This window comes from Thalassophryne amazonica, chromosome 16 (genome assembly GCF_902500255.1).
Source record: "Thalassophryne amazonica chromosome 16, fThaAma1.1, whole genome shotgun sequence".
Classification (NCBI taxonomy): Eukaryota; Metazoa; Chordata; class Actinopteri; order Batrachoidiformes; family Batrachoididae; genus Thalassophryne; species Thalassophryne amazonica.
The window spans coordinates 34,645,182-34,660,993 of NC_047118.1; positions in this window are offsets into that span (position 1 = coordinate 34,645,182).

A 15,812-nucleotide genomic window follows, 5' to 3' on the forward strand; every position below is an offset into this window, starting at 1 on the left:
TGCTCAAAAAGTAAATGAGTCCACCCACCACTTTAATCATATCTTAGATCTTGTTCTGACTTATGGTATGGAAATTGAAGACTTAACAGTATTCCCTGAAAACTCCCTTCTGTCTGATCATTTTTTAATAACATTTACATTTACTCTGATGGACTACCCAGCAGTAGGGAATAAGTTTCATTACACTAGAAGTCTTTCAGAAAGCGCTGTAACTAGGTTTAAGGATATGATTCCTTCTTTATGTTCTCTAATGCCATATACCAACACAGTGCAGAGTAGCTACCTAAACTCTGTAAGTGAGATAGAGTATCTCGTCAGTAGTTTTACATCCTCAGTGAAGACAACTTTGGATGCTGTAGCTCCTCTAAAAAAGAGAGCTTTAAATCAGAAGTGTCTGACTCCGTGGTATAACTCACAAACTCGTAGCTTAAAGCAGATAACCCGTAAGTTGGAGAGGAAATGGCGTCTCACTAATTTAGAAGATCTTCACTTAGCCTGGAAAAAGAGTCTGTTGCTCTATAAAAAAGCCCTCCGTAAAGCTAGGACATCTTTCTACTCATCACTAATTGAAGAAAATAAGAACAACCCCAGGTTTCTTTTCAGCACTGTAGCCAGGCTGACAAAGAGTCAGAGCTCTATTGAGCTGAGTATTCCATTATCTTTAACTAGTAATGAGTTCATGACTTTCTTTGCTAACAAAATTTTAACTATTAGAGAAAAAATTACTCATAACCATCCCAAAGACGTATCGTTATCTTTGGCTGCTTTCAGTGATGCCGGTATTTGGTTAGACTCTTTCTCTCCGATTGTTCTGTCTGAGTTATTTTCATTAGTTACTTCATCCAAACCATCAACATGTTTATTAGACCCCATTCCTACCAGGCTGCTCAAGGAAGCCCTACCATTATTTAATGCTTCGATCTTAAATATGATCAATCTATCTTTGTTAGTTGGCTATGTACCACAGGCTTTTAAGGTGGCAGTAATTAAACCATTACTTAAAAAGCCATCACTTGACCCAGCTATCTTAGCTAATTATAGGCCAATCTCCAACCTTCCTTTTCTCTCAAAAATTCTTGAAAGGGTAGTTGTAAAACAGCTAACTGATCATCTGCAGAGGAATGGTCTATTTGAAGAGTTTCAGTCAGGTTTTAGAATTCATCATAGTACAGAAACAGCATTAGTGAAGGTTACAAATGATCTTCTTATGGCCTCGGACAGTGGACTCATCTCTGTGCTTGTTCTGTTAGACCTCAGTGCTGCTTTTGATACTGTTGACCATAAAATTTTATTACAGAGATTAGAGCATGCCATAGGTATTAAAGGCACTGCGCTGCGGTGGTTTGAATCATATTTGTCTAATAGATTACAATTTGTTCATGTAAATGGGGAATCTTCTTCACAGACTAAAGTTAATTATGGAGTTCCACAAGGTTCTGTGCTAGGACCAATTTTATTCGCTTTATATATGCTTCCCTTAGGCAGTATTATTAGACGGTATTGCTTAAATTTTCATTGTTACGCAGATGATACCCAGCTTTATCTATCCATGAAGCCAGAGGACACACACCAATTAGCTAAACTGCAGGATTGTCTTACAGACATAAAGACATGGATGACCTCTAATTTCCTGCTTTTAAACTCAGATAAAACTGAAGTTATTGTACTTGGCCCCACAAATCTTAGAAACATGGTGTCTAACCAGATCCTTACTCTGGATGGCATTACCCTGACCTCTAGTAATACTGTGAGAAATCTTGGAGTCATTTTTGATCAGGATATGTCATTCAAAGCGCATATTAAACAAATATGTAGGACTGCTTTTTTTGCATTTACGCAATATCTCTAAAATCAGAAAGGTCTTGTCTCAGAGTGATGCTGAAAAACTAATTCATGCATTTATTTCCTCTAGGCTGGACTATTGTAATTCATTATTATCAGGTTGTCCTTAAAGTTCCCTAAAAAGCCTTCAGTTAATTCAAAATGCTGCAGCTAGAGTGCTGACGGGGACTAGAAGGAGAGAGCATATCTCACCCATATTGGCCTCTCTTCATTGGCTTCCTGTTAATTCTAGAATAGAATTTAAAATTCTTCTTCTTACTTATAAGGTTTTGAATAATCAGGTCCCATCTTATCTTAGGGACCTCGTAGTACCATATCACCCCAATAGAGCGCTTCGCTCTCAGACTGCAGGCTTACTTGTAGTTCCTAGGGTTTGTAAGAGTAGAATGGGAGGCAGAGCCTTCAGCTTTCAGGCTCCTCTCCTGTGGAACCAGCTCCCAATTCAGATCAGGGAGACAGACACCCTCTCTACTTTAAGATTAGGCTTAAAACTTTCCTTTTTGCTAAAGCTTATAGTTAGGGCTGGATCAGGTGACCCTGAACCATCCCTTAGTTATGCTGCTATAGACGTAGACTGCTGGGGGGTTCCCATGATGCACTGTTTCTTTCTCTTTTTGCTCTGTATGCACCACTCTGCATTTAATCATTAGTGATCGATCTCTGCTCCCCTCCACAGCATATCTTTTTCCTGGTTCTCTCCCTCAGCCCCAACCAGTCCCAGCAGAAGACTGCCCCTCCCTGAGCCTGGTTCTGCTGGAGGTTTCTTCCTGTTAAAAGGGAGTTTTTCCTTCCCACTGTAGCCAAGTGCTTGCTCACAGGGGGTCGTTTTGACCGTTGGGGTTTTACATCATTATTGTATGGCCTTGCCTTACAATATAAAGAGCCTTGGGGCAACTGTTTGTTGTGATTTGGCGCTATATAAAAAAAAAATTGATTGATTGATTGAAATACCAAGATTAGTGACAAGTGGGCACTTAAAGAATGTTGTTGGGCTCAAAATCAATAATCTTTTTGGTTTGACTATAAGTAATGCATACACCAAGTTTAGTGTACAAGTGAAAATATCTCACTCACAAGTAAAATATCAACTGACACCCTGGCCCACCAGAATAAACTATACTAATACTCACTGGCTACTTCATTAGATGCATCTTCATAGTACTGGGATGGACGCTGCCATCACCTTTCTTCCTCATTCTCACATTTGGTTTGAACGTCAGGGGGTGTGATGGTCTAGTGGTTAAGCGTTGGGCTTCATACCAGAGGATTTTTGGTTCAAACCACAGCAGTGATCGGAAAATCACTAAGGGCCCTTGGACAAGGTCCTTAATCCCCGAGTTGCTCCAGGTGTGTAGTGAGCGCCTTGCATGGCAGCACCCTGACATTGGTGTGTCTGTGTGAACGTGAGGCATCATTGTAAAGCGCTTTGAGTGTCTGATGCAGATGGAAAAGCGCTATATAAATGCAGTCCATTTACCATTTATCAGTGTCTAAATTCAGTGAGTTTGGCTGATTACATGTTTGCTTTAATGCAAAGTAGAACAAATGTACCTAATCAAGTGAATAAATACATAGTCAACACAGTAGATGATTTGTTGTTCACTTTATCAACCACAATGTAAACAAAATTGCATTTCTCTTTTTCATTTTCCTTCTTACATACAGTATCTGTTTGAAACAAGCTTCACTCCTGCACTCAAAAAGAAGCCCCTTAACCAGTCCAAAGAAAGCTGCTACTGCAGTTTTCCCACTCACGACTCTCCTTGCAAAAGTGTGAGAAAATACTACAAAAACATTCTTCACAGACACCGCCAGACTCTTTAGAAATACTCCTCTCACCACAGCAACGCAGAGATGCTGCAGATAATGTTGCAACTAAGCCGCCTTAAAGAAATGAAAGTGCACGATATGATTCAATAAGGCCAAGAACATCATGTCTGTGGGTTACCAGTCACCTCAATCTGCCTGCTCAGCACTCTGACTAACTTATTTTAATCTTTGAAATGACAATAACATATCTCTATGTGTGTGTGTGTTGTGAATGTCATCATTTGTAGTGTTATCCTGCATGCAGTGTGCACTGAAGTATTTTTAAGAGATGAAGCAGATGAAAGCAGTGCAAACGGTGCATGCTCACTCCACCTGTTGTTCAGCAGGTGCAAATGCCTTCAAAGACAGAAAACACACACACACAAACAGATGCCACCCACATATCTACCAAAAGCGAAGCTCAGACAAGCAAAGACAAACCACAGATTAGAACGGTGTGCTGTCTCACAGCGAGACATGTGGCACACGGCTGCTGTGTGACCCATACCGAAACACTAATCTGGGTCAAACCATATCGTGTTTTGTGAAATAGTGTGGAAAAATAGCGTTCTAAACACCATATGCAAAACCAATACGTAACATAATGGTTGAAGGGTGGCAAAGGGTGGCAAAGCAAGGGTCCCCTGATTTATTTTCTCCTCTGACACAAACAGAGTGTGCCTCGATTGCTTCCTCTCTGCTTCATGTGTAACTGATCTTAGATTTATTTATTCATTTGTTCCTATTTATGTTACAGATTAACAGAAAAGAATGGAAAATGGGCATCCCCCTGGTGAGAGTCAAACAATGTCCGAAATCTGTCATATGTCATGTTTTGGTGGTTAGGTTTGATCTTTGCCTTATTCTGTCTCTGACATTATTCTCCATACATTATTATTCTCAGTGTGGTAAATATAAGCTGGTGCTTTTACTTTTTAACATTTTTTCTATGTTAATTTTGTGTAGCTTAACTGGTTGTGTCTGGTCTTTGGGGTTCCCAGGTCTCTGTGTTTAATTGTTTATTTGTTTTCATAACTGCTGGTAGAGCATTCCCACATTGCCAGATTGTGTAGATATGATCAGTGTTCTCACGTTATTGTTCGAGTGCTTTTTTTCCAGTGTTTTTGACTTCCTGTTAGAGACCTTTGCAGCTGTTCTATGTTCCCGGTCTTTGCCTGCCATTCTGGATTGATCGCTTGTCACAAGAAATGTATCTTGGCGCAAGCTCTACCAGGAAGACTCAGATTTTAAAGTGTCATTCAGCTTCTCCTAATGAGTAACAGGTGTATATACCAGTAGTTCCCCTTTTAGTCATCAACTCACGATCAATAAGAAACATATACATTATGTTAAAAAGTGACTTCCAACTTGCCTCTCAGCTGTTTGCAGTTCGTTGGCCTGAAAGTCTTTGTTTGAGACTGAGCGTAGCCTCAAACTCTGTGTTCTTCCAATGGCAGGATTCAAGATCTATGTACCCCTTCATAGTAGGGCTAGGACTTTCCCCAAAGACTGTCCCAACATTCTGTACAATTTCAGTATAGACTAAATCTTTACTTATTACTAGTCTCCTGTGTCTTAATGGGAGAACTCTGTGTTACTGATCTTTTGGCTGTTTTTGGATAACCTTCTGCTGCTTCTTTTTGAAAGACTGTCACCTGTTGGACTGATCATCCGTGTGCCTGTGCTCTGCCTTTTTGTATTACTAAAACTGTTCGTCTACTACTGTTAAGAGTTTGTGTTTTTTGCCTGTGGGATAATAAACCTTTTACCTTCCATCACTTTAGTTCTTTGCTTTATTTCTGTGAAGGCTCTCAGTTGTCCAGGTGGTTTCCATAGTAGAGAAGCTTGAATCTTCGACTGGACTGGGTTGCTTTATTGTCCTTTTGCCAAACCAGCACAAAATGGTGGCAGCTATCATATTAGCTGCCCATGCTGTGTGAAACAATTTTATAAAAAATTTCCAAAAGTGTTAACTGTTCTGAAACGGTAATTATTTTACCTGGCTAACAGCTGTGCTATATATCTGGCGGCACTGCTCAGTCACAACAATGGCTTCCAATGCTAGCTAATGCTGCATTCATGACACAGTGGAAAATTATGAACTATGACCTGGCCAAAATGATTTGAACACATGGTTAAGTTTGTCTTTGTTTTTTGTTTGCTTGTTTTTTTTTTTATCAGAAACTCATGCAAAAATTCAGTGCCACTATTTGCCCGACCTGACATGATAATACCAACAGTCATGATGTATGATATTACAAATGCTGTTTAATTACTTTTAGCAAATCATTTACTTTCATATGTGATGTGTTTGTCCACTCAAAAAAATGACTCATCAAATGAACTCAAATCAATTATGTCCAGGATTTCCATCTAATAAATATATGTAGACCCAACACAAAAAAGAAAACAAAAAAGAACATCCATGCAAGATAATGTGAGATATATTTGTGTTCAATTATGTTTTTTTTTTTATTTGTTTTCTGTACTTCTTTTGGTATTAAGGTAGTTATTTTATTTAGGCTTATACTTTTAGTTTTATTCTTATTCTCACTTTCCTTTGTTCTCTCTTGATATGTGCATGTAGAACTGGATTTAACCAGTTTGTACCACTTAGGATAAAGAGAGTTAGGTTACAATTATAAATCATATGTCTCCCGTTATTGTGCGGGCCTGGGGCAGGGGGATGGACCTCCCTTGAATGCCCACGGGGGCCAATAAGAGAATGATTTTGCGAAATAAGGTCCGCCTCTGTTACGCATATGTAATCCTGTATAAAAACTGCTTGTATCCATTGTTCTGGGTTCTGTAAGAGCGGATCTTGTCTGTAAGAGAAGTTCTTGCAGGGCCCAGGCCTGATTATTTTTGCTGTGACTTTGATTACATTTAAAAGTGTGGAATAGTTCGAGTTTGTACTTTGTAAGGGGCAGTATTACAGAAAGAACTGGGGGAAGGATTAACAATAATTTAATTTAGTTGGGACTACATATATTTATTAGATGAAAATCCAATCCAGTGAGTCAGTTTTTTGAGTGTTGCCAGCATTAGAGTTTTTGCAAAGACACCTGCAATAATTGCTATTGTCACTGAGTTGAGGCTACAAATAGAAATACCAGAAATACCATCATACATTCATCTGAGACATTTTCCATCATGTTTGTGTTTAGCAAGCAGCTGTAATAATTTATTTATGTGTTCCTTGTAAAGACAACAACAAAGTGTAGATGTTACCGCAGGTGTCCATATTGTTTTCTAATGAATAAAGTAATTGCACGTTGTTTGGAACACTGAGGTTTGCAACATTAGTCTCGATCATCCCGTCTTACATTCTAGCGCTGTCTTGATAGCTGAGAGCTCTTATGACATCTTTGCAACCTATTTGTCATAGAAACATGGGTGGACCTTGAAAGTGTTTGCAGCATAGAAAGAGCAAGAATTCATCATCAAACACCACATAAATTAAAACAAAAACAATTCAAATGTTATCAGTTATTGTTGAAGGAGAGAGCTACCATCATGTAACTGGGTCACTGGTAACCACAGTGCAGGCTAGTGGTCACAATCGAAAAGTGTGTTTGGAACCAGTCTGTGGTGTCTGATTCCTGGAGGAGGTGAATGTCAACTAATATACTTTGCTAATATATAACTGAAAGAAAGCCTTTTAAAATTTTAGGAAAATGACTGTCGGTCAAATTCAGACATTTTCAGGATCAACAATGGTGATAATAAAAACAGTAAAACATTTAGGAAAACTGAAAATTTTATTTCAACTTATACATTTTTTTAAAATGCTTATTTTAGGAACATATTTTAATTAGGTTTTGGGATGGTGCTAAATCAAAACTCCTCTATTACAAATGCAGAAAGCTTGGAATTACACAACAGGTATTTTTTTTTCCCATCTGTTTAATTTTTTTTTTGTTTTAATGGATACAGTGATAAGTTTGTGCAAAAACGTTTTTTGTACATTAAATAGATAAAGATAACAACATCTCACTGTTTTCCCACACATTTAGTACATATTTCATAGTTTTCCTCCACACATATGCAACCTACATACTGCCAGAACACTTAAAAAAATTTCAATTTAACTGTTTTACTTATATTTTAAGACAGTATCAACATGTGCACAGTCTGTTTGGGAACCTTAAATCTGAAGAACCCCTGTGCTGAGCGATGGTGTGTCTTGTTGACAAATTGGGGTCCTGTTGTTACAAAGTGGGAAGCATAGACACTATAAGAGTAGACGCCACATTGACCGCTGAATGCTAAACTGATTTTCATGCAGGTTTTTTTATGCAAAAGTCATACATGTAGCTATGATACAGGACAAATGGTTCCTTGTATTTTAATATTCATAGTGGGATTAACAGTATACGCGTATGTTCTCCACTCAGACTGCAATAGCCAATCACAGCTTCGCCTTTCTGTCCATCATTTACCTGTATTTTGGCATGCTTGGAGCCAGAAAGTTATGTTGGATCCAAAAGGATCCAAAAAGGCTAGGACAAAAAGTTATATTGGATCGGTACCCACTGACCAATAGCGTTAGAGCTTACTGCCAACAGCTAGCCAATCAGAGCGCGGCATATGAAGGTCAGGAACTAGCTGACAGACGCTGGTTGAAAAAATGGCAACAAACATGTCAACAACAGCAGAAAATCGTCTGCCAGTGAGGTTTGCTGTGTTCACAGAGGAGGAACTGGTGGAAATATTGAACTCCAAGGATGCCAAAAGCACTAAGAAGGTAGACAAGCACGCTACAGACGTTTTAGAAGCATTCATCGCACCAGAATCAATCATATGCTGTTCACAACAAAATTAATTGATCTAATTTACGTGACTCTTTGTTGTTTGCTTCAGAAAGACAAAAAATACAGTATAATTTGCCAGCATTAAACAACAAGAAAAACAGAAGAAATACTAAGGTGATCGCCGGCCGCTAGCCCTAAACTTCACTAAAAGACCCAGAATTTAGATAAAGTTGAGGCCGCGGCCCGCTCCAATTACTAATAAATGAATTAAAAGAGTAAAAAGCGTAAAACAAAACTGTACCAGTATGCTAGCCATATGAAAGGGAAAATAAGTGCGTCTTAAGTCTGGACTTGAGAATCTCCACAGAATCTTACTGTTTTATTGATGCAGGGAGATCATTCCACAGAACAGGGGCATGATAAGAGAAAGCTCTATGACCTGCAGACTTCTTATTCACCTTAGGGACACAAAGTAGTCCTGCACCCTGAGAACGTAAAGCCCGGGCTGGTATGTAAGGTTTAATTAGGTCAGCTCAGTAAAGAGGTGCCAGTCCGTGAACAGTTTTATAGACTAGTAGCAGAACCTTAAATAAATGGACTGCATTTATATAGCGCTTTTCCATGTGCATCAGACGCTCAAAGCGCTTTACAAATAATGCCTCACATTCACCCCGATGTGATTGTGCTGCCATACAAGGCACTCACTACACACCAGCAGCAATAGGGGATTCAAAACCTTGCCCAAGGGTCCTTAGTGATTTTCCAGTCAAGGTGGGATTTGAACCAAGGGGTGCTATATAAAGGGAGAAAAGCAGGGGGCCTAAGATATATATATATATATATATATATATATATATATATATATATATATATATATATATATATATATATATATATATAAACCATATAAACATATGTAAACCGTATTTACACATGTACAAACTTGCTTGTGAAAGTTTTCCAGCTAAAAGCCCTGAAAGAGGACTCTGCACCTTATTATAATACTAATAATACTAATAATAATGCATTATATTTATATAGCACTTTACACAGTGCTAAAAGACACTTTCCAAAACAGAGAAAATAACAAAGAACACAGCAACTTTATTATAGAAGGATTAAAAAATAAAAATAAACAAGAACATAAAATCAAACCTTCACTGTGCCTTATGATGGAATCACTACGATGACGGCCAAAGATGCTGGGTGCATTTCTTGTGCCTCAGCGGCCAAAGCGGCGTCTACTCTTTATAATGTCTATGGTGGGAACTCTCCCAGCTTGGCGACTTGTCTGGGATCTCCATGGACTCTGAGTTGATAGCTCAGCCTGTTTCTGGACTTTTGCACCTTGTATATTCGGTTATTTTGCCATTGCAAATGTCCGGTGCAACATTTTTTGTTGTTGCATGTTTTGTCAAATCGGGTTGCGCTTTCAGTTTTATCTTCTTAAACACTTCTGAGTCTAGTCTGCTTAAGGTTTCTTCCTGTAATCAAAAAATGCTGAGACCGTTTTTCCTTAGATTCCCACATTATGCTGTAATCAGATCTTTCAAGCATCCGCTTCTAATGCAACTCATTTAGTAGGATTTTATGGTAAGTTTTAAAGTGGAAAACACGGGGGCTCTTTCACACAGCATTGATGATTAGTATCGAAAAATACTGCAAATCAGCAACAGACTGCCAGGAAAAGCAGAGCCTTATAATCATCTTATGTTTCAACCCAATTTGCATTGTGCTCCTGTGGAACATTCGGACCACGCCAGTGTTCTGTTGCATGTCTTCTCTGTGCAGATTCTGGTTTGTTTCCCTTCAGACAGAGGCACCGGCGTTAATCACATACAGTTTATTTAAGAATGTAATCCGTATGTATTTACCACATAGCAATCGTGGAGCAGTTTCTCCGACCCTGTGATTAAATGTGACAGAAGACAGAAGATGTGATAGTGATGCGGCAGAGGCCCTGGTCCGCCGTGGGGGTTAGGAGGGGGACCCATGACATGTTTGTAGCTGGCTTGACTTACCTTATCAGCAATCACACGATCTGCTTTGTATCTCCAGAAAGTCAGGCAGCAAACAGGTTCACATGGAGGCAGCCTAAAGCCCCGACATGCACGAGCACGTAGGTTTGGGATTCGTTAATATCCTAACAGTCTGAACAACCAAGTGCATTTATTCACATGTTGTGTGACATGTCCAGCAATGTTTAGAAAAATATCTTTACAACCCCTGTCATAGCCAAGAACATTTCTGAAAACAACTGATAAATTAGAACCCTTTGTCGGTACATTTGGCTGACATACTGCTGACATGGTTTGTATCACAAAAACATCAGCGACGTGCTCAGGACTGAAGACAGATGGTTTCTTTCTGTATTTTTTGTGTATCAAATGTAATCATTTCCATATCTATGTAACTTGTTGAAATTGCTCACTGATCAACAGTGATGTAACGCGTTACTCGAATCTGACCGCTTTTTTCAGTAACAAGTAAATTAACACGTTAATCTTTCCAAATCAGTAATCAGATTAAAGTAACTTCTCCAAGTCACTGCGTTACTATTATTTTTGCATTGCGGGTTGATTGCATCATTAAACTTGTCCCACGGGCAGGGGGTTGTGCTTCGACTGAACTGCCCATTTCGCCTACTTCGCCCACTTCGCCCACTGCGAGCTTTTAATCCGCGGTTTTCTGCAGCAGCTCCGAGGTGAAGAGACAGTCGCCGTCTCTCAAAGCGCAGTGACAACAGCACACCTGCACTGACCTTTACAAACACATTTTTATACTTTATTTCCCCCTTTTTTTTAAACTCTTAGTGCCGCTCTGTGTCCTCGCTAAAAACAGCTGCTCCGCAACGCATTAACAAATGAACTTTTTTTTTCCACCCAAACTGTCTTTCTGAGGATGACATGACGTAAAAATCGCTGATGAAACTTTCTTACCTGTCAATCATGCTATCTATTCTTTGTGCTCAAACGCAAAGCAGGGGTGAATCCATACGGAAAGGGGGCGGGGAGAGGGGCAGGGACGCGCCCCCCACCACAACACCCCTAGATTAAAGGTCCACTTTTGAAGCCTTTTTTTTTGCTATTACTACTACTACTACTACTACTACTACTGCTACTACTACTGATAATATTAATAATTTCAACAACTAAAACGTTTAGAGAGAATTTAATAGTTAGAAAAATGGGTAACACTTTACTTGAAGGTATCGTCATAAAGTGTCATAAACATTATATCAATGTCATAAACATTTATGACTGCTGTCATTAAGTGTCATTCAGTTTTTGTAATGACAAGTTGGCATACAACTGAAGACCAAAAAGGCCAAAGACAACATCTGGTTGTGTCGCTTTGATTAATATCAAGTTGTCATATTCAAGGCAACCCAAATATCAACTTGTCATTACAAAAACCAAATGACACTTAATGACAGCAGTCATAAACATTTATGACATTGACATAATGTTCATTCACGACGGTATCATGTAACAGCTATGACAGTGTCATGTCACTGTTATGACGATACCTTCAAGTAAAGTGTTACCAAAAAATGTTAGAAAGAATTCAGTAGTTACATTTATAAACATTGTAGGTTAAAAATGGAAAGTTTTACTGTTACAGGGCTGTCAGCAGTTAAATATGAGGTCAAGAAAGATGTCTTTATTTTATTTTAATAAAACAAGTATTTATGTTCACTGAAGTAAAGAAAGGGTGACGATAAAGTGAGTATTGGCAAAATGTGTTATCATTTTCAAAACAGGTAAAACGGGTTATCATTTTCATGTTCAGGTGGCAAGAGGGTTGTTGTCAGCAGCTGCTGAAAGTAACTAATAAAGTAACTAGTAATCTAACTTAGTGACTTTTAAAATTGAGTAATCAGTAAAGTAACTAAGTTACTTTTTCAGAGTAATCAGTAATTGGATTACGAGGTCTGTCCATAAAGTATAGGTCCTTTTTATTTTTTTCAAAAACTATATGGATTTCATTCATATGTTTTTACGTCAGACATGCTTGAACCCTCGTGCGCATGCGTGAGTTTTCCACGCCTGTCGGTGACGTCATTCGTCTGTGAGCACTCCTTGTGGGAGGAGTCGTCCAGCCCCTCGTCGGAATTCCTTTGTCTGAGAAGTTGCTGAGAGACTGGCGCTTTGTTTGATCAAAATTTTTTCTAAACCTGTGAGACACATCGAAGTGGACATGGTTCGAAAAATTAAGCTGGTTTTCGGTAAAAATTTTAACAGCTGATGAGAGATTTTGAGGTGATACTGTCACTTTAAGGACTTCCCACGGTGCGAGACGTCGCGCCGCGCTCTCAGGCGGCGTCATCAGCCTGTTTCAAGCTGAAAACCTCCACATTTCAGGCTCTATTGATCCAGGACGCCGTGAGAGAACAGAGAAGTTTCAGAAGAAGTCGGTTTCAGCATTTTATCCGGATATTCCACTGTTAAAGGAGATTTTTTTAATGAAAGACGTGCGGACGGGTCCGCGCATCGGGACGCAGCCGACGCGGTACGTCGGGACGCAGCCGACGCGGTGCGGCGGCACAGGAAAAACACCTCCGTGTTGATAACCATTTGTAAAATCCAGGCGGCTTTTGATGGCTTTCAGTGGAGTGAGTATATGAGAAATTGTTTAACAGCTGGACATGTTCCAACTTGTCCTTAAGACTTCCAACAGAGGTGTTTTTCCTGTGGCAGAGCGTCGCGGCGGCTGCGAGCCGACGCTGCAATCCGCCCGCACGTCTTTCATTAAAAAAAATCTCCTTTAACAGTGGAATATCCGGATAAAATGCTGAAACCGACTTCTTCTGAAACTTCTCTGTTCTCTCACGACGTCCTGGATCAATAGAGCCTGAAATGTGGAGGTTTTAAGCTTGAAACAGGCTGACGACGGCGCCTGAGAGCGCTGCGCGACGTCTCGCACCGTGGGAAGTCCTTAAAGCGACAGTATCACCTCAAAATCTCTCATCAGCTGTTAAAATTTTTACCGAAAACCATCTTAATTTTTCAAACCATGTCCACTTCAATGTGTCTCACAGGTTTAGAAAAAATTTTGATCAAACAAAGCGCCAGTCTCTCAGCAACTTCTCAGACAAAGGAATTCCGACGAGGGGCTGGACGACTCCTCCCACAAGGAGTGCTCACAGGTGAATGACGTCACCGACAGGCGTGGAAAAACTCACGCATGTGCACGAGGGTTCAAGCATGTTTGACGTAAAAACATATGAATGAAATCCATATAGTTTTTGAAAAAAATAATAAGGACCTATACTTTATGGACAGCCCTCGTACTTTTCAAAGTAACTTTGGAAACATTGCTGGCCAAATTATAAAACAATTTGTTCATTTAGAAAATGAAGCATTTATATAACATGTACATGCATGCATATACATGCTTCCCTTAGGTAGTATTATTAGAAAGCATTGCTTAAATTTTCATTGTTATGCAGATGATACCCAGCTTTATTTATCCATGAAGCCAGAGGACACACATCAATTAGTTAAACTGCAGGAATGTCTTACAGACATAAAGACATGGATGACCTCTAATTTCCTGCTTTTAAATTCAGATAAAACTGAAGTTATTGTACTTGGCCCCACAAATCTTAGAAACATGGTGTCTAACCAGATCCTTACTCTGGATGGCATTACCCTGACCTCTAGTAATACTGTGAGAAATATTGGAGTCATTTTTGATCAGGATTTGTCCTTCAATGCACATATTAAGCAAATATGTAGGACTGCTTTTTTGCATTTGCGCAATATCTCTAAAATTAGAAAGGTCTTGTCTCAGAGTGATGCTGAAAAACTAATTCATGCATTTATTTCCTCTAGGCTGGACTATTGTAATTCATTATTATCAGGTTGTCCTAAAAGTTCCCTGAAAAACCTTCAGTTAATTCGAAATGCTGCAGCTAGAGTACTGACGGGGACTAGAAGGAGAGAGCATATTTCATCCATATTGGCCTCTCTTCATTGGCTTCCTGTTAATCTATATATACATAAATGGCTACTTTTGTCTTTCTGTCTGTCCGGAATAGGCTCTAAAACTACAAAAGGTGAACTCCCCAAAGTTACATATTCTGAACCACCATGACATGGGCTACAACCTGGTACTATTTTCAAACAAAAAAAATTAATATTAAGACAACAATATTAACAATAATCTGATACATACAGTTGAACCATATGTACCTCAGTGGCAGTTGTACTCCAGCACAAATCTCTCAGCATGCCACCTTGGTTGTATAACCAAGCAGATTCAAATATCCCCCTTGATATGAATGCATCCTTTCTCTGCACATGCTGCACGTGGGTGCTACAAACCTGTTTGACTCTCCTTGAAAAGATTTGAACAACTCTACAAACTTTAGTGTTTTCAGACCTGTTTATAGCAAAAACAAATGCGAGTATTCTGTCATTTACTGACTAATCATATACTGAACATTTTGATTGTAAGAATATAAATACACAATTCAATACAAAGTAACTTTCTTCCATGTGCTTTGTTATCCCCATACTCCCCTCTACCAATATTACACCCATGATATTTGACACCATGTGTGAATGAGTAGATATGCCATCCTACTTAAAAATAGTCCTTAAATCTGGTTTAATCATTATAGCAATATGCACCCTCAAATTGATATTTTTCTGTATCTAATGGCCAATACTGCGTTATGTTTATCAACTTCAAAATAAATACAGGGTAAACTCTTCATAATGCTGTCCCCAGGAACAAGGATTTAGACCTGCAGATAAGGTGCCAGCTCACAGATGTAGATGGGTTCTCCCCATGCCAGGCATTGGTGGCTGAGAGGGGCTGGGGGTGGCTGGGGTGTGTGTGTGCGTGTGTGTGTGTGTGTCAGTCCATATGAATTTTGATAGTTCTCCCCATGCCAGGCATTGGTGGCTGAGAAGGGGTGGGGGTGGCTGTGGGGGTGTCAATCCACATGAAGTTTGATAAAACTTATACACAATCACTATGATATAATACTTATCAGAATACAGCCTATTCCTTCTTGGAATGAAGGTTTTCACTCTTAGCAGAGAGCTTTCAACCACAGGCTGTAAATTAAACTTTAAAAGTTTACTGGATAAAATATCAAGCTTTGTCTTTTCTTGCAATTTGTACATGTATTTCTAAACATTTGCACATTTTCTAAAAATAAAGGTGTAGAGTGTACATGATGTGTATCACTTGCCTAGCATTGATCATAATGTATCAGGCAAACGCATGTTTTCTGTATCACAACGGCACTCTGCAGATCATTTGAAAAAGTGATGTAGTTCTAAGTGCTGATGGGGCAGCACCCTTTCAATCAGCCAGTAAGCGGGCATAGAGCCTGTTTTCTCCAACGGCGCGTTGTATATAGGCTGCTCATTATGATATAAATATCATAAA